A 22,697-nucleotide genomic window follows, 5' to 3' on the forward strand; every position below is an offset into this window, starting at 1 on the left:
AACCCTAGAGAATATCAATTATGTACCTGCCTGAACTAGTTCAAGTGGAGCCAGAAGTGGCCCAGATCACCTAGGGATATGTTCTCTAGGCCTATGTTTATTCAGGCAGAAGGGCTTGATCTTGTTCTTGGTTTGAACCAAGCTCTCCCCTTGTTGCAAGGGACTGACCCAAAATGTCCAACTATTGGGAGTCCCTTTTCTCAAGATATCCATGGATTGAAGCAATTTGCAAATATGCATTTATTAGGGCTTATCTCATTAAAAAAGAGATCATTTTGAACACCAAATGCTATCATACACAAAATGTACGCAGCACTTTTATGTTATATAAGAGCTAAATACGCATATCATAGCGAATGTGTAGTCCAAGTCAATGTATGAATTTTAATTTTGGTTATAGAAGTAAATAAAACCTTTAAAGAGTCTGATGGTGATGTCGTTTCTAGGAATATGATGAACTATATACCAGGATCGACTTGCTTGCTGAAAGCAACCAAAAAAAAAAAAAAAAATACCAAGTGATTTCTTTAAAATATTTGTAAAATGTATTAATAATCTCAAAAGAAAGAAAAGAATCACTAGGACCCCAAACCAAGTGGACACAAGAAGCCAGACTGGTCAGAATGCTAAAATCAGCTCTTACCATGAGCACATTTGCCAGACAGTGATAATTGGAGGTCTGCTTTTTATTTTTTATTTATTTTTAAATTTTTTATTTAAATTCAATTTAGTTAACATATAGTGTATGCACTTTTGGTGGTAGAGTTTAGTGATTTATCATTGTGTATAACATCCAGCACTAAAAAAAAAAAAAAACATCCAGCACTCACTCCATCATGTGCCCTCCTTAATGCCTGTCACCCAGTTACCCCGCCCCTACCCCCTTCCCTCCAGCAACCCTGTTTGTTTCCTATACATAAGAGTCTCTTATGTTTTGCCTCTTTCTCTGTTTTTATCTTATTTTATTTTTTCCTGCTTTTAAAAATGTCACTCCCAGCAGGAATCAAAAGACAAATTCCAGGCAGATAAAAATGAAGGGGAGTCTAAATAGCATCATAAAAAGGGGACGCTAAACAACAGATGAAAGACCTTCACTAAAAACAAACAAAAAAAGAAAATCCATCCCCATCGTTCTAAGAAAAGTTTTCCTTTCTTGGAAAACTGCCTTTCTTGAAATTCTGGTGGGTGAAAAGGAAAAAATTATTAATGGCAATCTAGCCCCCAGGTGAGTTTGAGCCCCAATTCACACTAGTTGTGTACCCAAGTAAACACCAGGCCAAGGATATGGTTTCAAATTATCCCAAACTGATAGTGTCTATGCCCACACGTACCTGGAATTAGTAAATGTTAAATAAATGCTAATGTAAATGTTGAAGTAATTTGCCTTGAACCAAACAAATTCCACAACTGAAAAGTAAAAAAAAAAACACAATTTCAAACTTAGGGGAAGTTTTAAGAAAAGATTAGACAAAGCTGAATAAAGCATTCATGAACTGGAAAACAGAGCTGAAAAAATTATGCAGAATTCAATACAGAAAGAAAAAAGAAAGGAAATGTGAAGACATGGTTAGCAGACTTGGAGGATACCAAACATTTAAACATAATTCCTAAAGTAGAGAAGGAAATGGGGCAGGGTAATGTTGGAAGAGGTCATAGTGGAAACTTGCCCAGAAATGACTAATGTCAACAGCCTTCTCATTCAGGTTGCCCAGTAAGTTCCAAATAGTTAAATAAAAAAGTAACACTTACAGCTAAACCTGGAGGGCATTATGCTAAATGACATAAGCCAGAAATAGAAGGACAAATACTGCATGATCTCACTTATATGTGGAATCTAAAAAAATGTTGAACCCATAAAAGTAGAGGGTAGAACAGTGGTTGCTGGGGGCTGAGAAAATAGGGAGATGTTGGTCAAAGGAAACAAACTTTCAGTTATACATGACAGATAAGTTCTGAAGACCTAATGTACAGCATGGTGACTACAGTTAATAATACCAAATCGTATACCTGAAATTTGTGAAGAGAGTAGATCTTAAGTGTTTTCACCATACATACAAAATAATGATTGTTATGCAAGGTGGTGAATGTTAACCAGCTCGATTGTGGTAATCATTTCAGTGTTCACATGTGTCAAAACATCACATTGTACATCTTAAATACATATAATTCTTATTTGTCAATTATACCTCAATGAAGCTTAGGGCAGAAAAAGGTAATATACATCTAGGCAGATCATAGTGAAATTAGAGAACACCAGAGACAAAAAAAAAATCTTAAAAAGCAGACATGATAAAAAAAGAGAGATTACTCAATAGAAACAAAAAGTAGAACAACAAATTACTTCTTAACAACAACAATAGAAACGAGAAGACAATGGAGCAATATCATTAAGTTGCTCAATAAAAAATGATTGATCTAAAGTCAGGGGAAATCATGTTCAATAATGAAAACAAAATAAAAGTGTTTTCAGGCACATAAGGACTGGGAGTGTTTGCTTCACAGAATCTCATCAAGGGCAGCTAAAGAATGTTCTTTAGACATGTGGCAAATTGGCCCAATTTGGTTTCCTATGCAGGAAGGAAGGAAAATTTAAAAAAAATAATAATGAAGATGTGCCTCAATCAGAAGAAAATTTGGTAAAGAAAACAATATTGATAGTCTCATGGAGTCAAAATTAGAAATGAATACAACAATCACAGAAAGTGAAGAAGACCTAAGGTCATTTTTGTTGACTTTCTTTTTAACTGAACATCGTAATTTTGTAAGCAGGCATTTAAAATATGTAAATGTATACTCATAAGAGAGATGGAAAAGTAAGGAAAAATAACTAATCTAAAACAAGAAAATGGACAGAACACAATAGAAAATGTTGAACAATTGAAACATCATGGTCCACAAAACATGGTGACAGACACAAATCCAGGTGAACTATTACTTACAACCAATGCTAGGACTAAATTCTCCCCTTTTAAAGTGAAGATTATCAAGCTGGATTTTAAAAATAGAACTATCTGCCATTTATAAGTATATCATTTAACATGTAAGGCTATAGTAATATCGAAAATAAAAAGGTAGCACATAGATTCTAAACAAAAGTCAACAGGTGTGGCTATATTAATATCAGATGAAATAGAGTTTAAGGAAAAATCACAGCAAGAGATGAAGAGAAGCTGCATAATAAAAAAAAAAAAGTTTAGTTTGCCAGGAAAACGGATCAATTCCAAAGTTCTAATAACTTATAATACAGTCTCCAAAGTTATAAAGGAATAACTAACAGAACCAGGAGAAATTTTAAAACCCCATAATGGGAGATTCTAAAACACCCCTCCAAATAATCGATGTTTCAAAATCATTAACGATGCACATTTGATTAGCGTAATCAACAGGGATGATTTAATGGATGCAAACTGAACATTTCACCGAACAAGCAGAGAACTCATATTCCATCCAAACACACAGGGAACATCCATGCAAAATGAACCAAAAAACTATTCAACAAATTTCAAAATTTGATACCATATAGCCCCTATTCTCTGGCCACAATCTAATTAAATTTTAAATCAAAAGTAAAAAGATAACTTTTTAATTATTTTTCTAATGATAACACTCTGGATTACATGTGTCTGGCAACAAAGAAAATGCTGAATAATTCATGAATAAAGAAGAAATCATTATGAGAATTATAAAATATTCAGAGTGGAACAATAATATTGATACTACACGATAAAGCAAGCAGATGCAGCTAAAATTGTATTTAGAGGGAAATTTATAACTTTAAATATTTATATTATAAAATAAGAAAGCTTAAAAATTAATGATCTAAGTACCCAACCCGAGAAATTAGAACTAGAACAACAGAATAAACTCAACAAAAGTAAGAGCAAATAAATTAAAAGAGCCAAAATTAAAGAAATAGAAATGAGCATAAAACAGAGGATCATCAACAAAACCAAAAGTTGGAAAGCTCAATAAAGAAGAGAGGGAGGGAGATAGTGTACACAAAGAGTGCTAGAAATGGAAAGAGGGCCAGAAGTACAGATCCTGTAGTGATCAAAAGTTAAATAAGATGTCCTGAACAACAGCATCAATAAAGCTGAAAACAGAGAAGACTGCCATATTTCTAGAATCCCATAAGCCAACAAAATTGACCCAAGAATTTTGGGCTCTTATTGGTGGTAAACACAGCAAAACATATAGACTTGTTTAATCACTATGTTGTACACCTGAAACTAATGTAATGTTGCGTGCCAACTAAAAAAGAAGAGATTAGATAGATAGATGTAACTATATTTATAATAGTAGCAGAAGTTAAATAATAAAGATACTATAAAAGAAGCAAAGATGCTAAAACTCCATACTACACAAAATTTGAAAAGGAAATGCCAATAATAATATCCTTATATATTATTATTTTTTAAACTGATAGCTCCGTTCACCAAAAAGGCCTAGAAGCAAAGTCATCTCAGTAGCAGTGAGCTTTTTTGGGGAAAGACAATTAAGGGGGGGGTCTCCCCACTCAAGCTCATTTGTTTGGATGGTCTCAAGGTAAGTGTTACTTGGTAGCAAGAAAAATAAATGAACTGAGCTCTGAGGACAATGATTAAAGGGCCAGAATCCACAGGTAAAATAATTACATGTCAGTCAAGATCATCCTTGACTGTGGTTACTTGCTCATGAAATTGACAGACTAAAAATAGATTGACATCTTTTTATATTTTTAAAAGAATTATATTGCCAAAGAAACCACAAACCTGGCAAAAAGCCCGTGATGATTCAAACCCATAAATCATTCCCCAAACCCTTGAAAATGTACAGATAGGAATTGGGTGGTGAGCTCCATACAGCCTGACAAAGGCAAGATTCATCACACCTGCTGCAAATGTGGCCAAAAAGGAAAGTGGACAAGAAGGCAGGCACCCTCCAGGAGAGGAACTGGGGCCAGAGAGGATGGTGGACCAGGGGTTTTTTTCCCAGAGGGTGGCTGGAGATGCCAGGTAGGCTGATCACAGCACTTATCACGCATCACGACAGGGAGATCACTCTAGGCAAACCTCGCAGGACCTGAATGCCACAGACAGTGGCTGCCGTGTGTTTCCCTCCTGCCATTTCTGAATCGGAGTTTGTATTGTGTGATCTTGTTCCTACTCCACCGTGGAGGAGGTAAGCAGGCGGACAACTTGTCTTTCGTTGATAGGTTGTTGGGCCACAAGGAGACCCAGTTGGACCTGTTAAAAGGACTCACCATTGCCTGAAGTTCCTGGACCATGAATTGGAGGGCACTCTGGCTTGCTTCCCTTGGGGATGGGTGCATTTATTCTCCATGCAAAGAAGGGTGTGCATGAGTAAGTCTGTAGCCAGAAAGGCAGACTGTGGCAGGGGCCACTAAACTGGCCTCTGGCATCCAGTCTCCTGTCCTGTTGTAGCTGGACGTAGTGCCTCTCTAGCTGGAGACCCTCTCCCCCAGTCTCCCTTGAAGGCAAGAGAGGCCATGTGACTAAATTTGGGATAGAAGTAGAAGTTACATCTCCTCAAAGGCAAAGCTGTTCACTCTGTCCTTCTTTCCCCCTCCCCCCCCCATGAGAAAAGGGAACCACAGAAACAGTCACAGTGGATCCAGAGGTGAGAGCCCCATAGCAGAGAGTCCCACCAACCTGAATTCCTGAATGATCTTGTGAAGCAAGGCCCAGCCTGCCATCCCCAAACCACTCTTCTACCTTGGAAAGTTAAAGAGAACAAAAAGAAATAAATTTCAGTTTTGTTTAAGCCATCCTATTTTAGCATCTCTTTGTCATGGCAAAGACATGCGCCTCACACTCAGGTACTATTTCTTTCTTTCTTTCTTTCTTTTTTTCTTTCTTTCTTTCTTTCTTTCTTTCTTTCTTTCTTTCTTTCTTCTTTTTTTTTTTTTCAGGTACTATTTCCATACGTCCATCTATATTTTGAAAGAATATGCATTTTATTTGTAATGCCTTTGATTCCCACATGTTTTTAGATTTATTTATCCTGTTCTCTATTTCTAAGGCATGGCTAAAAAATAATAAGACTGGCTTCCCCAAGATGTATTATAAGTCTACAGTCATAATTGAGATCCCTTTACCTCCTCAAAACACATAAGCAGTATGGCACATCCCTATTAATTAACAGTGGTTTTGCAACAATGCTTCTAGGGATGAATCAGAATTTCTGTGTAAGAGAGGGAGGGGAGGAGGCCGTGTGTTATTATCTAATAAACCCTCAAGTGTCTGAAATCTGTCCCCCAGAGCTTTGGATTAAGTCATTTTGTTTCATTCCTATTGGGTCCTGACTGCAGTCACTCTAGTCCTGCCATGACTATCTGGTATCTGTGCCTGATTTTTCTCCATAATGCCTCAACTGCGCCTGTGTGATTACCATATTAGCCATCTTACTTCATGGGGAACAACCTCTTAATTACAGAAGTCGCATTTTTTTAGACTATGAGGTGTCAGGAGCAAATCTTGTGTCAGGAAACCCGGAATCCTCTCACAGAGAAAGAGTTCCTGGTTCTTATTTCAGAACAATATTGTCAGATGGTGTGTGGTTGTGACAGGGCTTATCTGGGTGAGCACTGGCCCCTATTTTAGACCCTACGCAGCAGCACTCGGAGACATGAAATCTTTGGGATTCTGTTTTTTATAGAGTATCAGTTCTGACAACTTACTGGGCTTTCTTCTCACAAAGTTTCCCTTCAGGAAGAAAAGACAAAGAAGATTTTAAAAATTTTAAGCTGCCAGTGAATGGGAAAAAGGACCCTTGCTTGGGATGGCATGTGTGACTGTGAAAGAGGGAGCAAGGGGATAATGGTGAAAGTTGATCACTGAGATCTGCAGTGGGGGTGAGTGGGGGAATTGCCCCTTCACTGTCCACCTGTGAAGTCAGCCCTGGATACTGTTTCTAAACAGAAATATTTTTCATCCGTCTATACCCACAGACACAAGAACTAGCCTCGGTTCTTCAAAGAGTTGTCTCCCTCTAGTGGCCAAAGGTTTTTTTTTTTAAATTTATTTTATTTATTTATTCATGAGAGACACGCAGAGAGAGACATAGGCTCCTTGTGGGGAGCTGGATGTGGGACTTGATCCCAGGACCCCAGGATCACGCCCTGAGCGGAAGGCAGACACTCAACCACTGAGCCACCCAGGTGTCCCAGCCAAAAATTTCTTAAGAAAGACTCAGCCCTGCATGCAAGGCAGCCTGGGCCCACTAAGAACATAAAACCTTTACATTTTTTTGTGGAGAATGTATATATAATCCTTGCATTTGGAAACAGAGTTATAGCATATAATTTTATAAGTGTATTCACCATAAATCCAGGAATGAGGATTATTGTGAAAACTAATCTGAGCTTTTTTTTTTTTTTTTTTTTTTTTTTTTTAATCTGAGCTTTAAATGAAATCAACAGAGGCATGTTGTGGTGTTGCAGCTGGGAGGCAGGCTAGGCTCACTCACTGGTAAGATACTGGCTTTGGCACAATGGCATGGAAGTAAAATGGCAAATGATTATATGTCATGAACCCTCACTATCATTCCCAAACTGTTGAAGCCAAGGAACCTTCAAACTTTCAGAGGCCGAGACTATGGATGCTAAAGGTCTGCTGTAGGGACTGCACCTGACAAACTGGGGTAGACAGAATAATGGCTCCCCCAAAGATGTCCTCATCCTAATTCCCAGAACGTGTGTATGAGATAGTTATGTGGCAAAGTGGAATTAATGTAGTGGATGGAATAACTCTCCAGGGAGACTATCCTGAATTATCAGGGTGCATCCAATGAAATTAAAATGGTATTTATATGTGAAAGAGGGAAATTGGAAAGGAGATCAGAGTGATGTATTGTGAGAACTAGAAGAACCTGAACCGACATCTCTGGCTTTGAAGAGGGAGGGAGACAGTGCGGGTCAAGGAATGAGGGCAGTCTCTAGAGTTGGAAAAGTCAAGAAACGGATTCCCTCTGAGAGTCTTCAGAAAGGAACACAGCCCTGTCATCACCTTGATTTCAGCCCTGTGAGACTTATTTTAGATTTCTGACATCCAGAACTATAAGATAATAAATTTGTAGAGTTGTAAGCCCTGAAACTGGTAGTAACTTGTTACAGCAGCAACAGGAAACTGATACATACCGTAACCGCTTTCCGGGAGGAAATGTGGAATACTATCAGACCTTGAATTCAGCTATTCAGAAATGACCTGCCAGTGAGCCCTGTACCATGGGCTCCGAACTCAAATCTGACTGCGATTCAGATATGAGAACATGGACCACCCCACCGCCCTTCCCTGCCAGAGGCTAGTTACTCGGCGCTCCTTGCCGTGTTGAGAGAGGACGGTCCTGCCATCCTCCCCAAGCCTGGCCAGGTAGGAGGCACATTAGCAGACTGAATAGGTTTCTTCTCTTACAGAATGAGAGGGTTGGATTAAAAACTTTAAAAACCCTGTTGGTCCCCTCCAGCTCTCCAAATTCTATGAAACTAGTGTTCTCAGCTTTCCATAAAATTGTATCAACTGATAGTTTCCGCAACTCTGTTCCATGATGGCTTGCATCAGAGCAAGACGCAGGCTTCTGGCAGAAGCCTTTTCTAGCCATTTGGCTGGATGGGAGTCCATCTTTCTTGCCTCTAGGAAAACCAGGGATGTAACTCCAAACTATCCCTACCCACCCACGCACACCCCCGCCAATACCCACACCCACACACCCAAGGGCTTTCCTTCAGCCTCTCCCACTCCAGCAGGAAGGCAGCCACCACGGGCTCCCAGGTTCACACACGCTGCCTGAAGGGAAGTGTGAGCAGAAGAGTGTCCTAGGCCACACGCAGGCTGCTGGAGAGGAAAGGCTGTGATGTAGGCACCGAAGCTTTGTGGTCACTGCCTACAGCAGCCTTCCAGTGGAACCTTTCCTCCGGGGGAGCATCACATCTCTGGCTTTCTTAACCAAGTCTCCAAGAAGCTGGAGGCCTCGGGCCTGCAAGGGGCGGCTCTGTATTCCATTAGCGCCACCAGTGTGCTGATGAAGCGTTTCTTAAGGGTGGGATGTTCCCAGAATGAGTTAGTTACAAAAACTTCTATTCCCTAAGCTGGACTGCTTAGCTTCTGTGCCATGCCAGCGGCACCTGAGGCTGGGGCTGGGGTTCCAACCTGATTCTTGTGGGCAGCCTCCGCCATTTGCTTTGCTGTCTCTTTGGAGGGCTTTGCTGTCGAAATTCTCACTCTGCCTGCACGGTCGGTAAATACCCATTTCCGGTTTCATCCTGGGCTTAAAACCAGTGTGGAAAAGTTTACTCATGGGTTTGATTCAACAGCATCTTGTTTCTATGGAAACCCAGGCTGCTCCAGAAGCCCACTTGTATATTCCTACCGCCCAGCCCCTTTCCCTAGCAACTTGAAAGGAGATTGTCACCTTCCCTGGGTATTAACCTTCCACTCAGAAGCTGAAGTAGCTCCGTGAGACCCAGAACATCCACACACAAAGAACTCACAAACAGCCAAATCCAAAATAGCCATTTTATATTATGTGGCCTTCAAACAGAGTCTGTGAAGACAGACTTGGTGAATTCTCTGAGAAGACCCAAGCACACCTGTGATGAAGGGGCTTGGAGGCTGCATCCAAGCTCGACTGTGGAGTGCTGTGATTCATTAACAACGCCCGCACAGGCCTGGGGAGGGCCATGGAGGCACATGCTCTCCCTGAAATAAACCCTGTGTGTCCACTTCGGAGCAAAGATGTGAAATCAGTCTGCTCCTCACAAAGGTTCCCAGGAACTCAGATCCAGGAAGCAAGCAGGCAAGTCATAGGAGTCACTTCTGATCCACCCATGGAATAGCAGTCCTCTAGAGCCAGGTGCCTTGGGGCATGGACACTGGAGTCCCTTCCTTTTATCTGGGGTAAGCCATGGGCTTGTCTTGAGCAGTTGATAAAAAACATTAAGAGGAGGCAACCCCATCCTTAAATGGGGGCCCATTCTGCAGAGAGCAGGGGCAGAGAGCATCCGATTTCCCCTCTCCAGAACTGGGGACTCCAGAAGTCTTAATTAGAAGTTTTGTTGTTGCTGCAAGCAACGGGAAGCTGGCTGGAATTAGCTTTGGCAAAGTGGGAGACCATCCCCAAGAGGCGAGAAGCATGGAGATACCAGTGTACCTCCAGAGAGGAACAGGAAGCAACGAGATCCCAGTTGACAACTGTCCCAGCAGGACAATCCCACCTTCTCCTGAGTCCAATCCACTGTCATTGGCTTTAGACCCTCCCACTGGCTCCTCTAGATAAGTAATCTGTATCCATCAGCCCCTGGGCCTCCAGCCCCCAATCAGCATTGATCTTCCCTTCATTCCAATTGAGAAAGTCCGGGAAATGATTCTTTTTCTTTTTCTTTTTCTTTTTCTTTCTTTCTTTTTTTTTTCTTTTATTTTTTTTAGTAGGCTCCACGCCCAGTGTGGAGCCCAACATGGGGCTTAAACTCACGACCATGAAATGGAGACCTGAGCCAGATCAAGAGTCCAAGAATCAGAAGGTTAACCGATCAAGTCTCCCAGGTGCCCCCAGGGATGGATTCTCATCAGCCTGGTTTGCACAGGAAGGCCCTCAGGGCTAAAATAGTCTGCTTGGCTGAACTTGGGTATAGATGCCATACCTGGATCATTTTGCTCTGGGTCCCCAGACCTGTTTCTAGAGGCCCACCATTAAGTATCAGGGCTCCCCTTAGAAAACGAGCAGAGAGATGACAGGTCACCCCTCCATGCAAGCACCACCCCCACGAGCCAGCACTAGGAGTGGGAAGGGGGAAAGCAGCCCTCAGCTTATAGGGGTAGGTGAGAGGGGTCAGAATCATCAATGTCCAGAGGCTTTAGGTAATACAAGTATGTCCAAAATACAGAGTCTGAGGCAGGAGCATCAAACAAAACAGTAGTAATAATCATAATAAAAGAAGTAGTAGTAGTAAGAAAAATACCATTCATTGAGCATCCATTTTGTGCCAAACATATAAAACCACTTTACATGTACTATTTCTAACTTTACAACCCTGCAAGGTGGTGCCATCAGACCCATTTTGCAGTAAGAAAATTAAGATTCATCAAACACTAAGAGACTCTCCTATAAGAGCTCATAAGCACCAGAAATGGTTCTAAAAAGAAGGGCTTAGAAAACAGATCAAGCAGGATGAAGCAAGTCTTTCAGGAAGTAAAGTTTCTATGATTTCTTAGGGCAAATGTGCTTACAGAGAGAAAGCCTTTAGGAGGGATTATGCAGAGCCTCTGGGTGGGAAGGCTTGTTAGGGAAATAAGCCAGCCTGGAGAGAGTCCATAAAACCTGGGAAGTTTTATAGGGGGAATAGTCCTGAATCACCTGTTATTTCAACATATGTATTACTAGCACCTCGTCTCATTCTCAAAAGCAGTGGTCTCATTCATTTGGGGGAATATAAAAAACAGTGTAAGGGAATAAAGGGGAAAGGAGAAAATATGAGTGGGAAATATCAGAAAGGGAGACAGAACATGAGAGACTCCTAACTCTGGGAAACAAACTAGGGGTGGTGGAAGGGGAGGTGGGGGGGGTGACTGGGTGATGGGCACTGAGGGGGGGCACCTGATGGGATGAGCACTGGGTGTTATTCTATATGTTGGCAAATTGAACACCAATAAAAAATAAATTTTTTTTAAAAAAAAGCAATGTTGTGCTGGTAAATGTTTAAAAGCAGGTCTCAACTCAGCCATTAGAAACGACAAATACCCACCATTTGCTTTGACGTGGAGGGACTTGGAGGGTATTATGCTGAGTGAAATAAGTCAATCGGAGAAGGACAAACATTATATGGTCTCATTCATTTGGGGAATATAAAAAATAGTGAAAGGGAATAAAAGGGAAAGGAGAAAAAAATAAGTGGGAAATATCAGAAAGGGAGACAGAACATGAAAGACTCCTAACTCTGGGAAACGAACTAGGGGTGGTGGAAGGGGTGGTGGGTGGGGGGTGGGGGTGACTGGGTGACGGGCACTGAGGTGGGCACTTGACGGGATGAGCACTGGGTGTTATTCTGTATGTTGACAAATTGAACACCAGTAAAAAATAAATCTATTAAAAAAAATAAAAAATAAAAGCAGGTCTCAGTATAGGCATAGCTGTAGATATATACAGATTATATATAAACACACACCTGAAATAGAGGATGTGTAGTGTGCAATCTGCAAATAATAATAAAATATGGGGCAGCCCCGGTGGCGCAGCGGTTTAGCGCCGCCTGCAGCCTGGGGTGTGATCCTGGGGACCCGGATCGAGTCCCACGTCAGGCTTCCTGCATGGAGCCTGCTTCTCCCTCCGCCTGTGTCTCTGCCTCTCTCTTTGCTCTCTCTGAATGAATGAATAAATAAATCTTTAATAAAAAAATAATAATAAAATATGCACTATGCTTTATTGACAATTCCATCTGTCCAACTGACTCTCAAAGAACACTTTTGTTGGTTTTTTAGCAAAATCCCATATGCTTAGTCAACCTATCGCTGCAGTTCAACCATGAGTTGACAAATGAAGTTGCATTCTTTTCCCAATACCTTGCTAGTGGAAAACTGCTAATTCTTTTCCCATAAGTTTATTGTTGTGAAATCTTATAGGTGATCTCTCATTAAACTGATTCTCTTCCTTGTACAAATTATATTCAGAAACTCCAAACAGAAACTTCTCTCAGCTTCAGTGCTATGGATTGTGATAGTGCCAACTGGCTTCACAGAGGTGCAGGGATTACAACATTGTTTGAATCTGCATTATTTAATAGCAGCTGTACTTGACACTTGCCTCCCAAAAGTCCAGACATGTTAAGGGACAGATTCATTGCTCACTGCCAGTATGAGCCAGAGTAGGCACCCCACAAAGAAAGTGCCCCAATTCCAGCAGGATATTGTTGAGTTGCCCTACCTTCTAGAAGAATCTTTCCAACCCTCCCTCCATAACTGCAACATCAGTGTCTGCCACATTAGGATATTAAGGGTCAGCCAAGCAGAGGGAGAGTCTCTGCCTCCCAGTCCATGACCTAGGATCTGGGTTATGTGGACTCTCCAACTTTTAAACTGTTCCTCACTGGGGACACGAAAGAACAACGTAGGAGATGATGGCCTTGTGAGCTAAGTGGACTCATGCAACTTCCTGAGTGTTGCAGTTTGTCTACTTTTTTACAACCAGGAAGGAGATGTTGTTACAACTTCCCTGTACCAGCAAATAATCTGACTCTGTACTTACAAAACCAAGTTTATGTCAAAATGTTTACGGCTTCATGGTGCAAGAAAAAGTGACTCCCAGCTTCGACACTTATGTGAGGAAGCGATTCAATGCCTTTAAATGTCCACTTTTTTAGCTATAAAATAGAAATAGCAAGGGCACTAATATTTAATGTACAGTCTTGTGCTTTAATTAAACTGAAAAATAAATGAGATAATGTACTTGAGGGAATCCTTGCAAATTACACATGTAAGATACTGTCTTTATACTGTTTAAATTTTTACTAACGTTTAAAAGTAGTGGCATCAGTAAGGACAACCAACAGAGCTCCAGCTAAAGGTCATATGGAAACATAGGAGCAGCAAGAACTGGGTCTTTGGGGTTTTTTTGTTTTTTTAAGATTTTATTTATTATGAGAGACACACACAGAGAGAGAGAGAGAGAGAGAGAGAGAGAGAGATTGGCAGAGACACAGGCAGAGGGAGAAGCAGGCTCCATGCAGGGAGCCTGATGTGGGACTCAATCCCAGGACTCCAGGATCATGCCCCAGCCAAAGGCAGGCACTAAACTGCTGAGCCACCCAGGGATCCCCGGGGTCTTTGTTATGGTTTAAAATTTCCTATTCATGATTAGGACAGAGCAGAGATATGAATACTTGAGGAGGTTAAAAAAAAAAAACCTACAACTCTCCAAAATTTAAGACCAAAAGCTTCATTTTCTCCAAGTGATTTTTCCCAATTATCTGAGAATTATTTTAGAAAAATGAATATTAAGTATGATATAAAATATTCCCATAGTGTATCCACCTTTACATTCCCAATCCTTAATTCAACATTTGTTTTTGTTTTTGTTTTTGTTTTTGTTTTTGTTTTTGTTTTTGTTTTTGTTTTGAGCCCAGCTCCTGTGTCAGACACTGCACTAGGTTCGGTTCAGGGGATTCCTGTCGCTGAGAAGTTCCTACTGAGTCACTCTCTAAAAACTAGGAAGATGCAGGTTTTTATGTAAACCACTACTCACTACCTGCATGTGATTTTGGAGTGCTCTGCTGTAAGGACATTCTCCTGCCAGTTCTAAAATGAGAGGAACTGCTCCAACAACAAGGAGATGCTCAGGAATGCGGATGCTTAGGAAGGAGCACAGTCTCCCCAGAGCAGAGCCTCTGCTGGTGTGAGCCTACACTCAACGATGCAAAGCAACGGGAAAGAGGCAAGCTTCTGAGGAGTAGTGGGAAAACAGCAGCTAACAGGGCGCCTTGTGAAGCAAGTGACTGCATTCAGTGAGTGTGGGGGGCTATTGGTTGGCTTGCTTGCTTTTGCCTTTATTCTCTGTCCAAAACCGAATGCTGTAAGTCTTTGCTTAGCTGAGGCTAGTCACAGAAAACAGAAAACCAGTGATTTGCTTTAACTATGTCATCTTAATGGGCTATAAACTGACAAAAGCAAAAGGACTCCTTAACATTCAACAGGTGATAGCTCAGTTGGAAACAAAGAAAAAACATTTACATGTAAATTCATTTAGTAGGCCTATAAGTATTATCTACTTAAATAGATTTTATTCCTTAATGGACAAGCTACATAGTACATATGTTTCTAATCCTAAATTAATCGATCACTACCAAAAGAAAGATCATTTGGTCACTTAGTTTTGGGAGGTCTTTTTCTAAGTGTTGTGTCATCATCACTGATGGGAGGGAAATTTAACCAGACACTTCTTGAGCCTGGAAATCATTCAGAATCTCTGGCCCAGTAATCTTCTCTCTAGGAATCCAATTTATAGAAAGAATTAGATATACAGAAAAGATATATGTACCATATGTTCACGAGTACTATCATAGCAAAAATAATAGTTATAAAATTGTGTTTTGTCAAAAGAATTGAATATGGAGAAATCATTAAACAGCATGTTTTCAAAGCCTCCTGTTTTGGAAATATATAACATATATTTATTTATAATTTATAATATAATTTATTAACAAAAATAAATAGGATGTAAAACTTTATAATAAAAAATGTCATATGTAAGATACACAGTATGACATATCTATTACATATTTAATAACACCTATATATTACATATATCATATAGAAAAACATCTGGAAGGAAATACACTAAAAATACCACCAGTAGTTTTCTCTAGGTAGTGGAATTTTGCATGGCTTTTATTTTCTTAATACTGCTTTTCTGTTTATTGAGGTTCCCAAATAAGCCTGAAGAGCCACCAAGAAGAAGGAATACGCTGGCCTGGTCATCACGTAGTTCCTATGACAATGATACATACAACTCCAAAATATTTGACATTATTTTTAATATCTTAACATAAATAGTGGCAAAAAAAAAAAAAGAAAAACCACAATGATGAAAACTTTGGCAAGTACGGAAAAGTAAAAATATTGGGGAAAGAATCCCACCAGTCAGAGGGAAATGTGATTAATATCCCGTGACTAAGTCAGTAGCTTTGAGCTGTGCCATCAAAAGACCTCAGGAGCTGTCCCCGTGGAAGGTAGGGACTGACTAGGTCCTCCTATCCAGGTGGGGACCTGAAACAGAAGCCCCTTCTCTGCGCCAATCAATCCATTTGCATCTTAGACTTTCACCTGATATTCCACTTGAAGAAAGACTCTGTGGCAAAACAAGCACAAATAACAACCAAAGGCTGCCCTATTACACTTCTCTCCAAACCTAAACACTTAGATTGTTTCCAATTTTTCTCTAACCTAATGGAAGTTTGAGGATCATGATCATTTTTTTTAAAGTTCTGGATGTTGCCAAATTGCAACAAATTGTTGACACAAAGGCCAACCTGTTTACACCCCCATCAGCTTGCTCATCTCATGGGACAGTTGCTTGCGCAGAGCAGAATTTTTTAAAAATAATCTTCGTTAAATTGATGGATTTAGAATACAGGCCCTCATTAGTTTGCCCATTGTAAAGACTATTTCCTCTCCTTTGGGTACTTCTTCCAAGAACCCTTCCATCAGCAAAGTCTCCTGGGAGGAGGACGTGGACTCACTTGGTCACCTCACTAGGGTGACTGGAGCTGTCCAAGCAGCTTATGCCTGCCTTTCTTCTACGGGGCACCAGGCCAGCCACATGACTTTACTTCAGAGAGGGCCAAACTTGTGGAATAAACACAGCCCTAGGAAAAATGGCAGATGCCAGGCCTAAGTCCCTCTTCCTCTTCAAATACTCTCCAGAACCATAGCATCTCAGAACTGGATGGTGCCCTTAAGAGGAGTCTTCATTCAGGCCTCTGGTTATACAGATAAAGGCTCTGGGCCCTGCAGTGGGAAACAAGGGTACCAGTTAATGATACAGCCAGGACCAAGACCTGGGGTGTCCTGGTGGGTCTTAGCCCAGTGCTATTCCCACGGCCAGCCTCCAGCTGCCTCCATAACCATCAAACAGCAGCCAAAGTAAGCCCTGACCCTTCATCCTTCTATCTGATTGCACTCTCAGAAAGGGTGTGTCACCGTCATCCAGATGTAAGAATGACTCACAAGGGCCCCTGACCCAGGGCGTGAGGAGAAGCTGAAACCTAGCTCAAGTAGAGGGATAGAAAATAAAAGCAGAAAGAAAACAAATTGGGAGATGCTCCCTTGAACCTACCAAGTTCTTAGAATTCAACTTTCAAAGTCAGCCTATGAATGACCACTAGGCGGAGCTCTGTTTACAAAATAAAATCTTGATCCTTCAGTCATGAACTGGCTTTCAGCTCAGATGGCCTTAGCTGGAAAATAATCAGACTTACTGCAAGGATCTTGGTCACCAAATCCACTGGCTCCCATCCAGATTTTATGCCAATATATAGTCTATAGTCTGTAGTGCCCCGTGAGCTACACCTTTCCATTTTGGTCCCTAGAATATTGTCTTGAAAGTAAATACAATGGATATACCTCTGTGTGTTTGTAAAAAAAACTGAACCAGAGAAGTTACAAAACATGTATTTACCTAGGCAACAGAGAATTTGAAATATGCATTTTATATGTTAGAATACATTTATTCTATACATACTGTATAAATCTGTATAAATACATTTATACATTTATTTTATATGTTAGAATACATTTAAAATATATATTTCATACATAAATAAAATGTAAAATATACTTAATAAACATTTGTGCAATTATACTCACTATATATTTAAATGTATTTTATTATATAAAACATTTATTGCATTTTATATAATTGTATATATTATATATTTAAAATTATTTCTGCTGTTAAGTGACAAATACATGCTTTGTAAACCCAATTATACATAAAATATCTATTAAGGGACGCCCAGGGTGGCTTAGTGGTTAAGCATCTTCCTTTGGCTCAAGGCATGATCCTGGAGTCCCCGGATCAAGTCCCACATCAGGCTCCCTGCATGGAGTCTGCTTCTCCCTCTGCCTGTGTCTCTGACTCTCTCTCTCTCTCTTTCTCTCTCTCTCTCACATGAATAAATAAGATAAAATCAATTAAATATATCCTATATTACATTTATATGTAGTATGCTAAATGCATATTTTATATAACAAAATATTTTAAATATATATTTAAAACTTTCTCTGTTGTAGAGCGATAAATACATGCTTTGTAACTATTCTGGCTCTGTTTTCCCCATGTAAATCACCAAGAAATCCAAAAACACAGAATAGCTTTTTTATTGACCCATTCAAGGTATTTAATTCTATGTTTCTCTAGCCCACATCTGTTCACATACAGTTGAAAATAGAAAAGAAAAGGAGGGAGTAAATGTAAAGAGAAATAGTCATTTGCTGTTGTTCCTCGCTAAATTAGGCCAGAAAGCACAGAGAACAAAAGTCTATTGTAGCTAAGGGGAAGAAGGGCTTTGAATACTCCCAACCAAATACAAAAATAAAACAGTCCTCTTCTAGTGTCCTTTAGTGCCCCTTTTAACATACAGATGGGGGCGGGGAGCATATATTTAGTAGTCATTATTTTTCCTGCTTTGAGGAAAATCAACTGTGTTGGACATGAAAATTAATAAATTGGGAGGCTTTAATGAGCTCTATCAGCAACCTAAAATGCAACTTTCCTCAGCCTCCCAGGGAAAAACAAAAACTGTCACCACCAAAACCAGGCTTGAGAGACAACCTCATGGCAGATAAAGACAGACTCCATCAACTACCCAGCAGAGGGAACTGGGCAGAAAAAACACCTACCAACAGTCTTCTCATCGAGGCATATATATCCAAGGTTTCGCTTCAGGAAACTGAGGCCACTAAAAGAAGGTTGGAAGATATTTCATACATCCCTGCAGGACCCCGGATCCGAACTCAGAAACAACCAGAAAAGCACACTAGTGTTACTCTTTGTGATACCTAGTTCCTTTTGGTGACTCCACTCCCCATCCTATTCCTCTTGTAATCTAGATTCACTCAGACATAGGAAATGAGAAAACCCCCAACTGTGCAGAAAGGAGAAATGGGAGGGAAATCACTTTGGAGGGAAAACCATCCCCACAAGTAACGTTCCCTAAGTAATAGAGTGGGAAAGAAACCTGTTTGGCAGGATAGAGAAACCTGAGGTTGTCAGGCACCTCTTGGACTCAGAAAACAGTATCAGAGAACCCATCAGACAGGAGGAGCTGGCAGGTTAGTAAAACCGAGCATCTATAGGTGGACATCTGCCAGGAACTGGGAACAGGAACTTGTATTGTCCATCCAGCCTCCGCCAGCGCTCTGAGAACGAGACTGCACACAAGTAGATGAGACCATAGACAATCAGCTCACCCTATCTCTTAACAAATGCTACCTCTATCCAGATGCCATCTCATTCAAGGATGAGTAAATAAGAGGACTGGGAGGGACTCTGTGAGGGAGAGCTAACTGTAAAGACTACAGAAAATGGGAAAGGGAATTCATCTTGATGATCCAGTAGGAACATATCTGTAAAAATAAAAGATAACCTATAGTAGGATCCAGAAGATTCAACAAACTGGCTTCCTCTGTAGGATATAAAAAGATACTGCCTCTATTTCACAAAAGCAAAAAATGATACAAAACAAAAAACCATAAAGGAAGGAAAAGTGGAGACGAAAATTGAGTGATGCGAGATGAACTAATGCTTTCCATGAGTAACGTAGAACCTGTCAGGAGCCAAGCATGATGCTAGAAGTGGAGAAATTGGGGCCAGGTGAAACAGACATAAGGCCACTTTTGAGGCAGCTCATACTTTGGTGAGATGCACGGACAATAAAATAAGACACAAATGATTTCAAATGACTTAAAATATGATACCGGCTATCAAGAAAATGAACTGGTGCTGATTTAGGGAATAACAGAGCGGGGCACCTGCTTTCCCATCAGGGAAAGCTCCCATAATGGGGTGGGATTTCCTCTGAGCCAGCTTTGAAAAGAACAAGTAGAGGGCATTACTGGCAGAGAAAGCAGCTTGCCTTAGGGTGAAAAAAGAGTCCTGCGTGCTTGAGGAACCGAAAAAAGAGCAGTGTGCCTGGTGGTGAATGGTAGATGAATTTGGAAACATAAGCAGTGGTCAGCCACATAGGACCCTTATGGCCAAGAAGGGCACTTCGGGTTTTAAGTATGAAACACCATTACTGAATGTGAATATATGTGTATATGTATGTGTGTGTGTTTGTATATATTTATATGTATTCATTTGCATATATATGTACATACATAGGCACACATATAAATATACTTAAACATACATATTAATTATTACTGTATAGAGAATGGACTAGAAGAAACCGTACAGCAGAACGATAGAAGGTCTCAATTCAGGGAAGGGATGACAGTACGATGGAGACAAACTGGCTGTTTAAAGAGGTGGAGGGTAAACTCCCAGGATACAGTAGAAAAGGGAGCAGAGATCAAAAACACAAGAAAGATCACCGAGAATACAAAACTATTTTCTGGATAACTGGTATTTCTAAAGGAGAAATCACAGCAATTGAATGAAAACAATAGAGATAAAAGGACAATTTCCTGAAGCAAACAATACCTAAGTCTAAAAATGTAAAACTTCATCCTTTGCCAAGGAAAATCAGAGTCCAGCTGCTGGATATTTCCTTGAGAAATGCCTGAATTTACAAAATAAATAATCAGATTTGTTCACAGTTGTCTGTTGAGAAAAATGTGCAATCAGTGTGGCTTTGGACTTTTGCTTCATAACAGGAATTCCCAGAAGGTGCCATGGAATGACATCTAGGGGTTTGGAACATAACAAGTATGACTCAAGAATTCTACAGCAAACCAATATTGTTACTCACATGAAAAAACAACAAAAAGTTATTATCACATCTGCAAGAGCTAACAAAATAGGACCCACAGAAAAACTGCTCAGGTCCTGTCTAAAAAGGGGTGACTCGAGAATGGAGAAGTTGGGATATAGAAGGAATGAGTAGGAATGGTTTTAATTCAATCATAGAAATAAGTATAAAAGGATGTGTTAAATACACTTTCAAAATAGAGACCAAATGAATATGTACACTGTACTTGAAAGAAAAGTTCTACAATGAAAAAATATACTACTGATAAAAATTGTATCTAAAAGTCCCACATATCAGGGCACCTGGGTGGCTCAGTGGTTGAGCATCTTTCTTTGGTTCGGGGCATGATCCTGGGGTCCAGGGATCGAGTCCTGTATCTGGCTCCCCCACAAAGGGGTCTGCTTCTCCCTCTGCCTGTGTCTCTGCCTCTCTCTGTGTGTCTCTCATGAACAAATAAGTAAAATCTTTAAAAAAAAAATAAAGTCCCACATATCAATAAGAATCAGGAAATGTGAGTGAAAATTCTGACAGTAAGTAAAAATATTCTGACTTGTTTTGGTGCATAACTGCTATGGAGAAAATGAATAATAGGGTCATGGTTTAGACAATAGCAGGGGGACCTACTCAGATGAAATCGCCAGGGAAGATATGTCTAAAGAACTACAATTTCCTAACTCTTCTGGAGATGGAGCAGAGGTGCTCTAAAGGATGGAACATTTATACGTTGGCCCCACAGTATTTAATTAGGTCCAGAATTGACCCAGTTGGAATGATAGAACACAACCAGAACTCATAACCCATACAGAAATGGAAATTAAGTGTACTTTATTCCTTCATCAGCTAAATAGAGCAGTGTATCCATCTTATAATTAAAATAGGGCAACATTTAGTGGGTACGTACACCCCTTTAGTGGATATGTACCAGTTAAATGGATGGTCATTCTGCATCTTGTCATCACAAAGCTGAACTGAATATTTGCTTATAAAAAAGGGCCAAGAGCTTTTCTGTAATATTGAAAGGCTTGTTTTCATAGTTTCAAGGGCAACTGGCTTATAACCATTACACCATGAATGTTTATTATAGGAAACTACAGTGGTCAAATCATTTGGTTCTAGAACATTGCTTGTTCTCTTAAAATTGTTAACAATGGTGAATTCAAGATCTACTTACATCAGAGGTGGGCAAATTTTTCCTGCAAAGGGCAGGATAGAAAATAATTTTGTCCAAAAAAAAAAAAAAAAAGAAAATAATTTTGTCCAAACAGCCATATAAAATACAAAAATGAATGGGCATGTCTGTTCCAACAAAACTTTATTTTAAAAATGGATAGCAAGCTGGGTTTGGTCAGGCACCATAGTTTGCCAACCAGTGATTTAGATGATTCTTCCAAACCAGTCCTCTCTGTTCTTGGAACCTATTTCTCTACTGATCATGCTCCCTGCCCTGCCTCGCCCACTTTCATGATCATACCCTGAGCCACAAGCACACAATTACTAATAACTGACACCTCTCCATAACCTCAATCCATCTGCCCCACTCAAGGACCACCACTCTTATCTTTCCTACTTATACCCTCTAGAACTGCGACTCATATAATCCCTTGACCCCATCAGACCCTTCAACCCACTGGTCCTGCCCTCTCTGTACTATCCTTCAGACACTGGTGTCCTTCTGCTCTCCCTCCAAAGACCTTAATCCCATGAGAAATCATCACAATCCCTCCTTTGCATACATTTTCAGCTCTCCCAATCCTCCTTTGCTTTGTCATTCACTTGGCAAAACTACACCCCCTATTTAAATCCAGCTCTGCATCACTTGCCATCAGGGAAATACAAATCAAAACCACAATGAGATACCACCTCACACCAGTGAGAATGGGGAAAATTAACAAGGCAGGAAACAACAAATGTTGGAGAGGATGCGGAGAAAAGGGAACCCTCTTACACTGTTGGTGGGAATGTGAACTGGTGCAGCCACTCTGGAAAACTGTGTGGAGGTTCCTCAAACAGTTAAAAATATACCTGCCCTACGACCCAGCAATTGCACTGTTGGGGATTTACCCCAAAGATACAAATGCAATGAAACGCCGGGACACCTGCACCCCGATGTTTATAGCAGCAATGGCCACGATAGCCAAACTGTGGAAGGAGCCTCGGTGTCCAACGAAAGATGAATGGATAAAGAAGATGTGGTCTATGTATACAATGGAATATTACTCAGCTATTAGAAATGACAAATACC

This window comes from Canis lupus, chromosome 15 (assembly GCF_048164855.1).
Source record: "Canis lupus baileyi chromosome 15, mCanLup2.hap1, whole genome shotgun sequence".
Lineage (NCBI taxonomy): Eukaryota > Metazoa > Chordata > Mammalia > Carnivora > Canidae > Canis > Canis lupus.